A 16,793-nucleotide genomic window follows, 5' to 3' on the forward strand; every position below is an offset into this window, starting at 1 on the left:
ATCTATTACCGAAAGGTGAAAATGCTGAGGTGTGTCACTCTTTTATAATTATTAATGGGCTACTACATCACTTAATTAATGGCAGTAAAAGACAAGCCAATTATAAAGATTAGTGAAGTGGAGAAATGACTGCTCAGGATACTGGCAGTACCTTGATACTCCAGAGGATATTTGTTGCCTTAGCTGGAAGTTTTTGCACTCGTCTCCAATGAGCGATTAGAGACAAATCTTGTTTTTCTTTTCCTTCTGTATTGCACAGAACAACAAAGAATGCGATCCAGCTCCGAAACCAAAATGCAGTGGTGATTTCTGAGATTGCAAAGACAAATCTCGCCAGTGCCCAAAATAATTTGCAAATAAGATCAGCATCCTGAACATAAACAAATGCCTGCATTTTGAATGCAGGCCAATGCAAGGTCAGTGCTCAGCACATTTTTGCCCAACATTAACATAGCTGTGCTGCACTAATCCTAAGAGACAGAAAACAAATACTGCTTTAATTGCAGATAATGTTAAAATTAAATCATAAGTTAAGTTTCTTGTGAGAACTTGATTGCTTTCTCAGAAAAATTGCTTCTGCATGAATACAGATTGCTTAATAAATCAACAGTGGAAACCACATCCAAGCTTGAATCTAGAAATGACACTAGTGATATTATGTCTGTGCCTTCCCTCCTTGTAAAAGCGTTTTTGGCCCACGAGGAAATGGCCAAGCACCACAAATGTAGCACTTCCCAGGAGAAGCCATGGCTCAGGAGTCCAAATGCTCCCAGCTTGGGTGTGCCAATGGGCACTGGGTCAGGGGCGCTGCAAGACACCCCATCACATTTCAGTAAGAGCTTTTGGGAAAACTGCTCAGACCCACCTGAACGTGGCATTTAGCAGCTGTTTGTCACAAAACATTTGCTGTTACAAACACAGAGTCCCATATTTTTCAGACCTATTCTTCAGCATAATATTGCAAGAGATGTAAACTGAAACCTTGTAAAGCGTAAGAATTTGAAACCTTGTAAAATTCAGCAATCTTATTGGTACCATAACTATTTAGTAGATTTAATACACTCTTGTAACCAGCATAATCTGACATCTAATGGCTATGTTGCATGGCTGAATTACTTTGCTTTACCAAATATGGATTTTTGCCGTAGCATCCCATTGCCCACTGAGCCCATTCCAAAACCCACCACCATGCCCATCAGCTCCTGAAGATACACTTGTGCTGCCAAAACTAGCAGGGATCCCTCTCTTCCTCTACAAATAAAGCTTCCTGACAGTCAGCCCACAGATAACCTGCACATCTGTAACCTACTCCCTGTATTTTGTGTATGGATGAGAAAGAGCTCCAGAAGTGGGAATTGGAGGAAACAGGGAAGGGGGGGAAGGTGGAGGGTTATTTCTTTTCATGAACAGTTTGCATTTTCCACATACAAAAATACAGCATGAATTTTATAGTCTTCCTCATATACACCCCCAATGAACAGCTCTCCTTGACTTACATCTATCTATCTGAGCACAACGTTTTGCTTCCCTTCAAAAACAAACAAAAAAACCCCTACAGAGAAGATCTGCAACATTTTAATCTTTATAGCTTGCTTCCCATTTCATTGCTTTGCCATCAAGCGAGGACAAAATCGTTCCTTTTTCTTATTTCGCTTTGCCACCTTACATGTGATCTAATTTTAAGTAATTGAACAAACTGTGTCTAATTTCATGCAGCAAGCAATAATTACTAGACAGCCTCTAGCTATTGGAATGGAGAACCCTGTCTCCATTAAGCAATTTTCAATTGTTCTGGACTTTTTTCCAAATAGACAAGACTGGATAAAATTAGCCATCAGAATAATACAGTCACTGTCAAAATAATTGCTTTAAAAGTCTCAAATTCCTTAAATTGTGGTGTGCTTAAGGTCATCTGATTAATTTTTTTTTTTCGTAGCTTAGCACAGCCCAAACTTTTAATTTCATAAAAATCAATAATTGCCAGAATCACATGACAGCTACAACTCTGTGTTGCTAATCCTTCTTAGCTAAAGGTTCCCAAAGCGGCAGGCTTTTCATCTCCGACCCCGTGTGTCTAAAATATCTTCAGCACTGGGCATCCTTATTATATAAGCTTTCTGCAGATCGTACCAGTTGTTCCTTTGTAGGCTAAAAAATAAAAATGACTTGACAAAGAATCAGCACGCCACAGGCTAGGTTGCTAAAAAAACATTCAAAGCCTTGTTGCATTCCCACCCACGGGGCGAGGAAGGCCTGGGCTACAGGCAAAGGCAGGCGGCACACTGCAATGGAGAGAAAAGGGGAAACCCTGAGAACTGCTACTTTCTGAAGAAATAGGAAATTCAATCCAAACTGTTTGTGCCGATCCTTATTTCACCCAGGCAGCAAAACAGGTGCTTTCCTAAAGCTTTGTAATGGTTTGTTTAAAGACATAAGCAGGGTAAGTAGGTCTTTTTAAAAATATATTTACATCTAAATATATATCATATATTTCATAGAATCATGAAATGGCCTGGGTTGAAAAGGACCACAGTGATAACCTAGTTCCAACCCCCTGCTATGTGCAGGGTCGCCAACCAGCAGACCAGGCTGCCCAGAGCCACATCCAGCCTGGCCTTTAATGTCTCCAGGGATGGGCATCCACAACCTCCTTGGGCAACCTGTTCCAGTGCCTCACAACCCTCTGGGTGGAAAACATCCTCCTAATATCTAACCTAAACCTCCCCTGTCTTAGTTTAAAATCATTCCCCCTTGTGTTTGTTTCTGCATATATATAAATATATACACGTGTGGAAATGTGCACCTAAAACCAATGCCCTGGTTCCCGTTGGTAAGTACACCTACCACTCAGACCACTTTGGGATATCAAAGCAAATTGTACCACTGTTCGATAAACAGTGACTTGAGACCTTCACTTTGTTGTGTACATTAGCTCCTGCTATTATCTCCTGAAAGCTTAATTATTTGCAAACAATTGATCAAGATGGGAATTCAAGAAAAGATAGACCGGACCACCGGGAGAGCTGCAATGCATTAGGAGAGCAAACAGAATTACCTGTAGGTCTCACAATAAGAATTAATGATTGGGACCGTGCGCGGGGCAGTACAAGTAGCTGTAATGCTCCTGCTGGAGTGTTTTCCATTTGATCTGCATTAACACCTCTAGAGCGGGGGAAAGCCATAAAAGGGTGATTACGTAGGGAGGGCTGAGCCTCCTTCCACAACCAGCCCAGCCTGGGCTGCGAGGGGGCTGCAGGCACACTCTTGCCAGGGAAAAGGGCAAATCCAAAAGGAATTTTTTATTTAAAAGGTAGAAAGCAAAATACAGCATTTTGAAAGAGTAAGGCTGAGAGCAAATGACCTCCGAGCCCAGCTTGGATATTTTCTTATAATGCTGTTCTTTTGGATTTGGTAATGCTGCTACAGCATTACAGAGCAACATCCACCTAGCAGTGGGGGACCTGGTGCTTTTCCCTTACCATAAATCTAGCACTGAAATGCGGATTGTTTGGCACCATTAATGTGTTTTTGAGGCTCTGTGGTATTACTTTTAATAATGACTTAGTACAGAAGTGATTGCTTAATAACACCATCAAAGTCTGCATGCAAATGAAAATTATCCCGGGGGGATTTGCCCAGGGTAATACGAACAGTTAGGGAACATTTGAAAAGGTAAAAATAACTATGCAAAATATGAGTCAGAGCAGTCGTTTTAGCTGTAACAAAGAAATCAAAGTGACAGGGAGAAAAACCCAACTTTCCATCATATTCTCCCTTCGCCGTTTCGTGAATGGTATTTAGAGAGCAGCAGACGTAATAAAAGCCCTTTTTTAATGGAGCCAAGATCACTTTTAGCAAAACAAACAATAAGATCTCTTTTTCTTTTTTTTTTTTTAAACCACCGTTGACTACGGCCAGTGGGTAAAGTCTACAGCATGTACAGATGGAAAGCATCCAAGTTCCTATCTTAATGACACTCCTTGTTCAAACGCACTGCTTTCATCCAGTTTTCCACACCAGACTGCCCATGTTGGATGCCAGGACAGCGCTTTATCTTCCCCATGCTGGTCATCAGGCACCATGAGTGCTCTGCCTCTCTGACTTGCCCGCTGTAGTGGCACATCCCAATGGTTGCAGCAAAGGGAAGGACCTGCCCTACAGGAGGGGCGGTGGCAGTGCTCCAGCACAGCCCTTATCGCAGCAGCGCTGCCGCTTGGCTGGACGTGTCGGAGGGTGGCTTCGGAAGTTCTTTCATCCCCTTCCTCTAGCCCTCTGCCTCCTCCTGAGCTCGGCTTAATGCTCCAACGCCAGCTGACCTTGAGCTAAACCCTGGAGTGTGATGGGAGAGAAACTAAGCCCCCAAACCTAAGCTCTCCAGAGCCTCTATTAACCCCTTGCTAGCCTCAGCGCCAAAGAAAAATAACACCGTGATGATGTTATCAGCTTGCCTAACTCAGCCCGCATCTAACTCAGCATAAACATAAGCACAAACTGCCAGTCGCCTGACGTCGAACTCCAGATCCCTGCCTTGCCCATGCACAGAGTCGGCACTGCCCCCCACCTTCCCCGGTTTACATTTCAACTGTTTACATTGCTCGCAATCAAACTGATCTACTATAATTTTTTTTTATATATCCATAATGTGTGCCTATTGTCTCTTGGCTTTATGAATTAGTTTGGCTATTTCAGTGAATGCTTTTTTGTCTCCTGACTGCACATTATCAAAGGGACACTTTGTGCCTGCCATTTGCATCACAAAAGCGGTGCATGGTGTAGTCTAAGAACATAGCTTGAATTTCTAGCGGTTGAGCCCTGGATCCTCACACACACACAGCACTCACAAAGAATAACGGGGGTTCCTGCCTCTGCCAGCAGCCAGAAATGTTTGGATCGCACTTGGGGAAGTCACGGGGCTTCAACCTGCTTTCTTCCCTTGCCACTGTGTATGTAGGGGCAGCGATACAGAACGTGTACAGCACACTGCCTGTGCTGCACGCCGCGTGGGTCAGCTCACAGACAGGCTCTGGGACCTCCCTTATATTCCAGCTACAAGAAGTTGCCGAGCTGAGGTGAGCCACTAGGGAAAAAAAAAATTCAACTCGGAAGCTGAAAACTTGCTTCTGTTTATCACAGGGGACTGGCTCACACGCCAGAGGAAATACTGAGCAGCGAGCAGGAAGTTGTCTTATTAGGAATGCATCTATGAGGTGAGGAAGAAAACCCCTCTGCAAAGTTTGCACAGTTCTTTCCTTGGCTGAGACCGGTGAGTCAGCTTGATAATACTGCTGAAGTGCGTGCTGGCTCTGGCATTTAAAACTCCACGTTGCTTTTTCAGCCCAGCAGGAAAACACGCTCCATACGACACTGTCCCACTACAGACAAAGCCAGCCTTTTCCTCTCCCAAAAGAAAATATTTCCTCAACTTATTATAACAGCCTAATATCCCCGCAGCGAGATTTTCATAGCATTACTGCTACTAAATCCTGGTGCTGCCGGAGCTATTGAACTGCTAACTGCAAACACAAAACCAACAGGCACGCTCAGCCTTGTAAAGTTAAAAACGCATAAAAACTTGCAATGTGACACGATGCTGCAGCCCTCTGCTGCTACAGTGGGGCCATGTGCTGTGGCACAGCTTCTGCACAAGCATTTCCTACCCGATGGGCTCTGGGATGCTTCCCAGTGCTCCCCTTGCAAAAGGTTTTGCAGACGGCATTGACAACCATGCCGAAAATAAAAGGGGAGGTAAGGAGGCAGGATCAGGGTCTCCTAAAGAAAGCACATGCTGCAAGAACAGAGCCAGGATCCCGAAGTTTGAACATCCGAATGTGTGCCCACGGTGTGAGCTGATCAAACAGGGCTGTGTTTGGTTTGCAGGCAGAGAGGTGGGAGGTGGGGGCTTTCATTAGCGGGGGCTGGAGAAGGGGAAAGAGGCATGGACAACAGTGACACTTTAACGAAGGAGTCATGCTGGGGGGAAAGGAAAGCTCTGTGCTTTCCTTTACTTCCCATTTCTCCTTTTGTAAATAATGTTCTTGCAAGAGTTGTCTGTGAACAAGTTTTGGCATTTGCTAACATAAATATCCTCTCCAAGGCCAGTGGAGAGGCATGGTATGGGCTGGGATGCGCTGCCAACACTTCTCTGGTGGCCCCATCACATTTTTCATAACGTGAGCACTCATTAAGGAAAAAAAAGTTCAGATCATCCCTTGCACAGGATATTACAGAAGTCAGAAAATGGAAAAACCTTTTAACTGACCTAATCCATCCCCTGGCTGCTATAATATTATTCCTTCCATACCATGTATCATTCCCCGCTGCCTTTTCCAGCTCAGTTTCAGCCAGGCCAAGCAGCGGTGCTCCTGCTATTTCCTTTTGGAGACACTGATAGACCTCAGTGCTTGGAGCCTGCTCCACACATACCAGCCCTAGGCTGGAGCACTCCCCCGCCATACCAGGGCAACTGAGCAAAGACTTCCCCATGCTAAAAATTCCTGTAGTGCCTGGACATATGCTCAGGCAGAAACACAAACGCAGCGCTTGCACACACACATATCGACTTCTCTTAATAAGCTGAAGAGGTGATTTTTTGCTCTAGTGTCAAGACAATTTGTGATAATGGGACATGGCCAATGCATTTCCCCGTTCTCTGCCCTGTTTTTCTTTATTATTACCTTATTACTGTACCACAGCCTAAAAATAACCAAGGACAAGGTAATTAAAATAAGAACTGCAAGAATAAGATCAGCAAAACTGTCTTCAGCACAGCGCACAACTGAAAGCAGTGAAATATTACATCCAAGTGACACTGAAGTAACTGAGGAAATGCACCCTCAGACTTCCAACCACATTACAGCTAAATTCCCACTCTGCAAATGAAAGTTTTCAGTTCAGGCAGCACCGCTCCTGGTGGGTTGTTGAGCTGGAGGAAGGGGAGATGCCAGCAACTCCATCAACGTGCTCCTGTTGTTGTCAGAGCCAGCCCACAACAGATTAGCTCAGGTAAATATGTCCTGATCCCAGAAATAAGTCACTGTCCTTATCTACCTTAAATGACTTTTGAAACAGATGGGCTCGGAAATAATTCCACAATCTCTGCTAAACTGCAGCATCAGAGAATGTAATCCCACAGAACTCCACCTAAAGCTCTGATTTGTGCACTCTGTCCTTTCTCAGGCTGCTTTTGGTATTTCACAGGCTCGCTCTGCATGCAGGGGACAAAAACACTCCCACTGCATCATGGAGTGACTGGGGCAACGGGGCAAGATCCCTAACAGCAACCACTAACTTTAGGATGGAGCAGGAGCTGCAGGGAGGATCCTGATGGAGACAGCATCCGTGCATGAAGAAACCAAGCAACTTGGGGAGCCCCCACCCTGAGCTGGGCCACAGCTCCTCTTGGAGGGACCAAGCAGATGTGCAAAGAAAACTCACGGCACCCACCACATTGAGGTGACCATCTCCAATGCCAACACAAGGGCTATTTCACATTTAAACATTTTCTGTTTAGAACAAACAAACAAACAGACACAGAAAACACCGAGGAAAGAAATGAACAGATAAAGCTGCTATTTTGCAACGCTGCTTTGTTGGCATGGAAAGTCCTTGAACAAACGCCTCGTCTACCATTAAATATTCACAACGTATCCTTGTAAAAGAATAAAGCCCGTGCAACTTATAAGCAAAAACACAATGTGTTCTTCATAAAAAAAAGATGCATGTAAAGATCCAGGAGGAAGCAAAAAAAAAAAAAAAAAAAAAAAAAAAAAAAAAAAAAAGCCAGAGAAACAACACTGCTCTCAGAAGATGCAGAGACTCTTGGAAGTAGTGCACATTCTCCAGCGCTAATTTTCCCACTTAAATTACAGCGATGCTGTAGCCTCATCTCATTAGAGATCATTGTCCCCAGTAGACAGTTGTGTTTATGGGGGATTCTTGCTGTTCCACACCTGCTGCTCAGGTTGCTACGTGATCAAGCCTGCATACAAACAGCAGTCTTGAGGTTGCTGGACTGCAACTGATGAGCCCAGGCTAATTCAGGGGTGATTATGTAGTTTACTGGACCACTAAACCTCTTTAAGCTTGTAATTACTGCCTATTTGAGTAAAGAACATTCAAAAGCAATTCACTGCATCATGCCTGCCACAGCTGGAAGCAGGCTGCCAGCAGTCTGCGGGGACATTAAAATCTGCAGGGACGGGGATTGGAGCACAGCTCGGCGGCACTCACGGCAGCAGCCAAGTGTGTGCACATTCCAGCTCACCTTCCCTGACCAGGCGAACTATTAGAGGTGCCATGAAAACTATAGGAAAGCCATAAAGATGACAAATAATGGGGCATAATTGAACGAACTGCATTTTAATGATTCTCCCCCCTCTTCTCTCTTCTCCTGTTATACTGGCTTAAAAAAAAAAATAATAATAATAAGCCTTTTTGTCATGACAAGGGAAGGGAAAGAAAAGCCCTTTTGCAAAAGGGGAAATGTGTTGCATCAATGTGCTTCTCTTTTAAAAACTGTTTGATTTTTTATACATTTCAAAGTTTCTGAATCAAAAGTTCATTTGCAAAGTGAATCAGAGTAATTACTACTAATCTGCCCAGCAATGAGGATGGGTGTCTTAATTACTGAATCTAAATGAAATCCTCAAAGAGCATCGCCACACCTTGAACATATACAAATCCCCTTGCAATGCATCACTCACAAGCACAGGGAAGTGCCCCAAACTACAGCTTTGTAAAACAGCTCTGCCCTGCGCAGCCACACAGAAGACAGGCATGGGTCCTTACTACAGGGATGAGGTTTGAATCACTCAAATTATCATTTTCAATTGATTAAAGAAAAAGACACCTTGGTTTTGCACAACCAGCAACCTTTGGGAGAGGGAAAGTAACAGATCTATGGCATCAGGTGAAGGGTTAGCAGTGGTGACTTCCACCAGTGAGCAAACCTGAGGCCCAGAGAGGACTGCTGTAGCAGAGCCCATGTGTGAGGGCACTGAGATGGCCTAACGAGCTGCCCTATCAACTAACAGCACAAGTGGTACTTTGGATTCTGGGTATCCAGAATTCATCAGTGTCATTTCCCTATCTTTCTAATAACTATCGCAGCTGTGTGGGAGAATGGCACATGTGAAAAGCAACAGTCAGTAAAATAAAATAAATCATTTCTATTGATACAGGTAGCCATTGACTGAAGGTAAATTTAAAAGATGGGGCATTTTTCACTCCTTATCTAATAAACTGCCTTGTTTTAAAATACACAGAGATCTCATCTGTAGTAATAATCTCACTATGTGTCTAGAGAGAGAAAGAGGGAAAAAAAGACCACGCAGTGTGAGTATGCTGCTGTTAACAAACATCAGCTTTTAAAGGAGAATATAAAAGCGTTTGAGAAGTTTATTCTTAAAAAGCATGTAAATTCCCAGCCACAAGAATTCTCCAACTACCCCATCCGAGCTCCAAAGAGCCACGGGCTTATGTGTTATCCAGCCATCACTCTTATTAATATTCATTAGGAAGGTCTACTTGCATTTTCATAAGCTGCAAAGGTGGCAAAAGAAACAATCAGAATTCTTTAACACACGGGCATTATCAATTCAACATCTGCCAAATAGGAGCGCATACAGATCTGAGGATGAAATTCAAATGCAATTTACCTGTGCTAGAGCAGGGCTTCACTTCCCAACACAGAGCGATCTATTTCAGGCTCTCCCGTTTAATTCATCCCAGCTTCTACATTTCTGTTAAGTTCATTCTCCATTAGTTTTATCTTTAGCATGAAAGTCCCTCATAAATTGTCTTCATCATTCCTTAGATCTAATGAGTTCCCTTCTGTTAAACTGGCCCGAGTTCAGTAAGATTACATACATGAATAAACTGGCCAAGCCTTAACTCTGTAAACTTGACTAAGCAATTCTGCTTTCTGACTAGAGAATTCATTTATCCACACAAACTCAGCGTGTGAAATCTCTTTGACTGGCTTCAGGGTGCAGAATTGAGCAGAAACACGGGCTCCCTGACCAGCCTGGGCTAAAATTTAACTCCGAGAGATGGATTAAGAAGTCTCCAGAAGAAAACAGCTCTCATTAATTATTTACCCTACTTAGCAAAGAAACCCAGCACAAAATGCTAATGAATTTAAGACTAAAACAGGCATGTGCTTCCAGGATGATCTTTATGCACGCAAGATCCACATAAAAAAGGTGGAATACGGAGCTCCTGAGAGCCAGGAAAAAAAAAACACATCCTGATTCTTTCCCAAATCTCTATATTTAACCCTAAATTAACATGCATTTACTCACAAGTTCACCATATATTAATTCCTTTCTTTATAAAAAAGTCATTTAAAAGGCTTGGATGGTCTCCAGGATATGATTTTCCCCCTTCTGGCAACCTGTTTGGATCACAACAGCTCTCCATCCAACCTTTTCTCCTTCAACATCAGTGCAGCTCTCTGCTAAATTCCATGTGGTTTTCAAAGCCCTGGCAAAACCAAGCCATATCCTGGGATCGACTTTGCATGTTAGTGGGAAAGCTCATGGGGCAAGGCTCTTCCCAGGGCTCTCCACGTCCAGTAAAAGAGGACAAGCCCTGGTCCACAAACCCGCAGACATCACTGAAGTCTTCTGCAGGATGATGGATGAATGGCTGAGGACAGAGTAGTGGATTTGGGAAGGGGCTCTTCCAAACCCAGAGAAATCAGCTATGAGAAATGAGCAGCCATCCCATCCTTAGCAAGAGCATCTCCATCTTCCTGCTCTCCTTCAAGGTCTAGACACATCCAGCATATGCAGATGCCTGCACAGATACTACCATAAAAGAAACAGCCAACGTATTTAGAAGCAAAAGCATTTAGATAGCATGTCACTTCCAGCACGTTCATGATATGATGGCCATTAATAATTCACAAGGATAATAACAATTAATTAATTCATATTTCAATACCAAGCTCAAAAACACCCTCTCTGCTTCCCTCCCTTTCTGAACAAAGATCTAAATGAAAGTAGCCAAAGACCAAAAAAATGTCAGCACTAACAAGTCATAAAGTAAGAAAGACTGAGTAAGAACATTTGATCTTGTTCTATACATGAACCTTTCTAAGATGACTACTCCAATTAAAAAAAAAAAGTAGAATTTATCATTTTGATGATACAAAATGATGAACTTGACTATTATATGCATATATTTTGTTTAATGGCTTCATTTATTTTAATAACAAAGAGAAACTAGATCTTTACAGATGAAAGCCTTATTTCATGGCCTCAGTGCAACTGGGACTTTTAAAATCTGTGATGTTAACCAAAATGTGATAATGGATGTTCTCAAGGGCCCTATTTTATAGCATTTTATGCAGAGCCAAACTCTACGTGAGACATTACAAACATAATGTTTAGCCCTATTTTAAGAAAGTAGAACTGACTCCAGTGTCAGAGACCCCATAATTGTTTTTTGTCTGCTGCTTGTTCCCTGCACAGTTACTTCTGCAGCAAAGTGTGGCTATAGAAATACTGTGACAAAGGCATCAGTTCTCTGAAGACTTATTATAAAATGATACTGAAAGGCACCGTTCATACGGTTTTGGCCGGGAGGGGATAAGAGTGCGATTGCAACGTGACTACTTTATCTAGAGCCTTGAAGGGTCTGCTGACATCCAGAAGAGGAAGAAAAGGGTAAAAAAAATTATTAAAAAGATGCCAGTTCTGCTACCATTTTTATGTCAGTTAATTCCTAAAATGGAATTAATCAGAAACACCTCATCAAACTTGATCATGCTTTCAACCATTCAGAGGAACTCAGCTATTCTGCCTTTTTTTTTTTTTTTTTTTTTTTAATCTAGGTAGACTGGAACCAGTTGTTTCAGGCAACCACGTCACTCACGCCAGTGCAGCACTAAGGATGCAGTGTTTCAGCATGGCAGACCACAATGGCAGCTTACGACTAATGGCTGGATCTTCCCTGGCTGGGCGGCAGCGAGGCCCCGGGTCTGAGCTGCCACACATCCCCTCGTCTGCGGCCGATCAGCAGATGTAAGCACATAGGCCCTGTCAGGTTGACATATCATTCCTACGACAATGTCAACGAGTATTAATGTTCAATTATCTGTCCTAGAAATAACCCTCGCTTTTATGCATTGTATAACTGCAATGCGTGGCGCCACGGTAATGCAAGCGACAAGGGCAGAAATGCCCGCACTCCTCAGTTGCTGTGAGCTGGCTGCCCAACATTGTGGTGACATTGCCTTGCGGTATGAGTGGACGCCTTCCCCCTCCTTTCCCTCCTTTCTTCTTCTTTTTTTTTTTTTTGGAGAGCATGTTGCCAAGACCCCACACACCATTATCCTCCTCTCCGTTGCACATCACCCCTGCCATCATTACACCAAGATGCACTCACAAAGGGCAGCATTTGGGATTCCACGCTTGCTTTCAACCACAGCACGGCAGCTTCTTTGCTTTTATGGAGGACCATCAACTCTCTCTTTCCAATTCTTACACCTGCTCTCAGGTATCATTTACCAAACCCAAACAGCAACGGCGGTTGCATCAAGCTCAGTTGACCCCCAGCTTTAAGTCTGACGCGACTTGTCGAAGTGACATTACAGTTTTCCTTCAACAAATAAAATTAGAAATAACACCCCTAGTAGAGAGATGGCTTGAAGAGCAAACACAAGCTCATTTCAGACATCTTTCACTACTGTTCAAATATTAAAATTATCAATCGCTTCTGCAGAGGCCAAATTCAAATCAGGTTCTTGGAGCAAAATGCTAAGTGAGTATTTCACCTAAATCAGCGTTACGGTCAAATCACCACTCATTCCAATCGGCTGCAATAGCATTTGCGTGATTTTTGTTACTATGGCACAGCTTCCTTGAACTAACATTCAAAGGTTATCAGCTGTAAGTTATGCTTGCTAAGTCTTCTTATACAACCCACAATCAGAGGGAGGGAGTGGGAGGAAGTGGCGCGATAACCGGTGCCAGCTTTGAGATAAAGCCCTCCACGTAATCTCTGTTTATTTAGACAACCATCTCACCACAGCACCGGTGCAAAAACAACCCAGGTGGATGGCTCGGGGAATTTCTCCTGCCTTATCGCAGTTGCATTACATTTTGGGGGTGAAGGGAAGCACAGACCCTTATTTTCTCAAGATAACTTTGAAAATTGATATAATTGTAAAAAGTTTGAGGTTTCGCTGTTTGGATTCACTTGGCTGGTTGGGTTGGGTTTGCTTTGTTTTCTTTGGAGGGGGGATGTCTGTAACAAAGCACTGTTTTTGTGCTTTTCTATTTCTGGAGGTTTTGAAGAAAAAATGTTTGCCGTATCAAATTTAAGGATGAGGATCCCGCTTTGAAATATTTCCCGCCAGAGGGGATTTGGGGTGTGTGGAGTAAATACACGCACCATGGGATCAAACCAGAGCAAATTCAGCTGGTGGTACTATTTCTCCTGCTGCTCAAGCCCAAAGTTGCCTCTAACATATGCAAACTCATTTCCTCCCTTTTTCCCTCTGATGATTCACCCCACCGTTTACTCCATCATTTTAGGTAGGGGGAAGTGATGAATGCTGCTGAGTGCCAGGTTTTTTGGTGCAAGATGAATAACCCCAAGGAGTTGCACCGAGTCCCAGGCTCCTGTCAGCCCTATAATTGATGATGGTTTCCCTGTAAAGGGGTGGGGACTGGGACACATTAATGCTCAGTTGGGAAGTAAAGGGAGCGAATTGACTCAGCAACTATGCCTTTTACTGAGGCTTCTAATAAGAATAAACTGATTACTGCCAAATGTACTTCGGCATCACAGGGAGGAGGAAAAAAAAAAAAAATCAATCTGCTCAAAGGGAATAAATATAATAACAGAAGTTTCTAAAAAAGTGAACTTTTAGACGCAGAAATGTAGCAGCGTGTTTTGGCCAGGGCTGCTTCTTTCTGAGCTGCCATTTGCTGCTAAACCAGAAAATGAATTTGCAGCCTTAAAATGCGAAGATGAACACTGCAAAATGATGGTTATAAAGCCAGCATATCTTTTCCTACTCATCCAGGGGGACAGCCAGGCTGACAAGGTAAGGTTACGGCAAAACCTACAACAGGACTGACCACAGCCACCGTGCAGATATGCACCGTGCTCCAGGTGAAAGCATTTCAGCTTGTGCAACACCAAATAAATCAAGGAGGCCAGTGAGGGACATCAAAATGAACAGGTAGAGATGATGTTTGTCACCAAGGCAAGAAGTCACCAAGGCTGGCGCTGAGAGCGATGCGCATTGCTCCTGTCAGCAGAGATTTGGCACCGCTGCGCTGCCGAGGGCCATGAGCTCGAGCAGACTGTGAGGACTCTGCCCGGCGGTCCCCGCCATGTGTTGTCACCATAGCAATGAGGCTGGATGCGGGCAAGTGACAAGCTGCTGTCACCACTCGGCCCGGCCTGGCAGCCTGCAGGACCAGCCTCCCTCCTGCACAGGCCCCAGAGTAATCACCGGCCTGCCGTGACGGCCGTGGCCAGCCAGGCATCGCTGCACAACAGAGAGCCTTTGTTTCACTCCTCTTTGTGTGTTTTGGGGAAAAGGCAGAGGAAAGTGAGGAAGGGAGGGATGCAGAGTGGCGAAGCCGGCAGTGGCAGGGCACACCAGGCTGTCTGCTTCCAGTGTGGGGCTGCAGCCCACTGCGCACAGTGTCATGGCTGCTGCCTCCATGCTCTGCCACCCTGCTGCCACCACTGAAGGACAGCAAGATGGCTTGCACACGCCATCTCAGTGCTGGAAAGCCATCTTTTAATGGGATTCCATTTAGGCTGACTTCTATGCTACGTTTGCCAGTGCTCTCATGCACTCCCTGGCTATTCTCAAGCAGACACAGCATGCCACACAATTGCCACTTCTCAGAAGCAAGCGAAGAGCTTCAAAGTTCAGTGCTTGAACATTTTAAAAATCTGATTTACCGTTTCAGGGAAACAAGCATGCAACTCATCTTTCAAAGCCAATGTAACGCATAAGAACAACTAAACTGAAACATATAAATTCCGTATATCCTTAAAAATATTATTGTCTGTAATTTAATCTAACAATATTTCGAGGCCTATAACCTTGCACGCAGAGGCAATTTCCCAAGCATTAATACTTAAATGGGTCATATGCACCACATCTGTCATTCTGTCCTGAAGTCTATGAGGCACAACCAAGACTCTGCAAGCCTATTGATTTTTCTAGCATTTGCTTTAATTTACTTAACCATTGAGAAATCCATCAGTACATAAAGGGCAACTGTCCATTACTGCCTCATTTGCAGACATTCTTTCCCCTCATTTTTTGGTAAATATTTCCTCTTAAATCGCTGCGTGTTTACAGTGTAAAAATGAATCTGGAAAGTGCTCACACCTGTTTCTGTTCAGTAACTGCTGCACTGAGGTATATGTAATGTGCTTAAAGATAGAATAAATATCTAGACATTATTACATCTGTGTGCAAAGGGTGGTAAATTAGATCCTAATTACATTAACAGGGATTCTGCCTCCCAGCTTAAATTTTACATGAGCACTCTGTAAAAATCCAAAAGCTCTGCTGTGGTTTCTTTACGAGCTGGTGATTACAGCTACTTCCTATGCGGTCACTAAATATTCTGTTTACAAATAAATGAAGAAGCTTTGAGCCAACTTGCCAGGGTAATAATCCGTTTTTTCCCCCAGCAAACCTTTACCACATACGCATGGCAACAATCAGAAGCCCTGGCTTCATCTAATTACTCTATCACATAATTTCACAAATTGCCTTTTCACTGGGGAGCCAAGTGCAAAACACGCTCACAGTGGGATTTCAGGCAGCAGCTTTCATTTACTACTCATTTCTTGTTAAATTAAACACAAAAACACCAGTTGTGTGAAAGAAGTCAAAAAGAATGCTTGCAAATGAGTCAGACAAGTGTATCTTATATTTATACCATTCGCACAAAATAGCTCATTGGCAAGCTGGATTTTTAATGGCACCATTACAGCCTTTAACCCTTTTGAAGCCCTAGTGAATTTTTGGGAACGAGAAATTTGCCCTTGTGGCATCAGATGTAGAACCCATGCTGGTGATGTCTGAGAGCATGCCATCCCAACCCACATCCAGGTGCTGGAATGGCATCAGGCAGCACCTCGCCCTACAGACCCACTGGAAAATAGCAGGGGCCACCAAGCACCCACCAGTCCCCTCTCTGTAATTCAAGGCCCCAGTTAAAACTTTGCATCATCACAAGCTGCAGACAACTGCCTTGCTACCAATCCCACCTCTGACCAACCCCTTCAGCTACTGGGGTTTTGGAGAGAATTTGTCTCACAAATTCCCAGCGTCAGTGCGTTATACCCATCCAATACAAGGGAGAAACAGTCCTACAACTAAATCAAGTGCGATCTTAAGCGCACTTGGGCATGATTCAGATTTCATCCCAGGCATCCCCAAGGTGCAGGGGAACCAGCGGGACCAAAGGGCAGAAGGACCCAGAGGGCCAGAATCCTGCTAATTATCTGCAAGCTAACGAGGCAGGATTTTAGTCTGCCACTGAGGAGCACAGCTTATTTTGAAAATAATTGTGGCAAGTGTAACGTTTCCAGTGGAAGTGAACCAGAGGTTACACTGCTCTAAGATGACATTTTTACATCAACAAGTACAAAACTAAAACACGGCTATTAGTAATTAAAGCTGGTCCTTTTGTAGCACCAGAGCCAGTAGGTCAGGTACCGTTTTACATCACAAACCAGGCCTTTATGGCTGTAGATTTGCCAGTATTATCTGCACAGGGAGAAGAAAACATTAGCAGCAGCTG

At 43.8% G+C, this 16,793-nt stretch overlaps 1 protein-coding gene across 2 annotated transcripts in view; it reads right to left on the reverse strand.

Moving 5' to 3' along the window:
- Positions 1 to 16,793, reverse strand: part of MEIS1 (Meis homeobox 1) — a 92,872-nt gene that overhangs the window by 20,675 nt on the left and 55,404 nt on the right. The window lies entirely within an intron of this gene.

This window comes from Phasianus colchicus, chromosome 2 (assembly GCF_987193195.1).
Source record: "Phasianus colchicus chromosome 2, bPhaCol1.hap1.1, whole genome shotgun sequence".
Taxonomy (NCBI): domain Eukaryota; kingdom Metazoa; phylum Chordata; class Aves; order Galliformes; family Phasianidae; genus Phasianus; species Phasianus colchicus.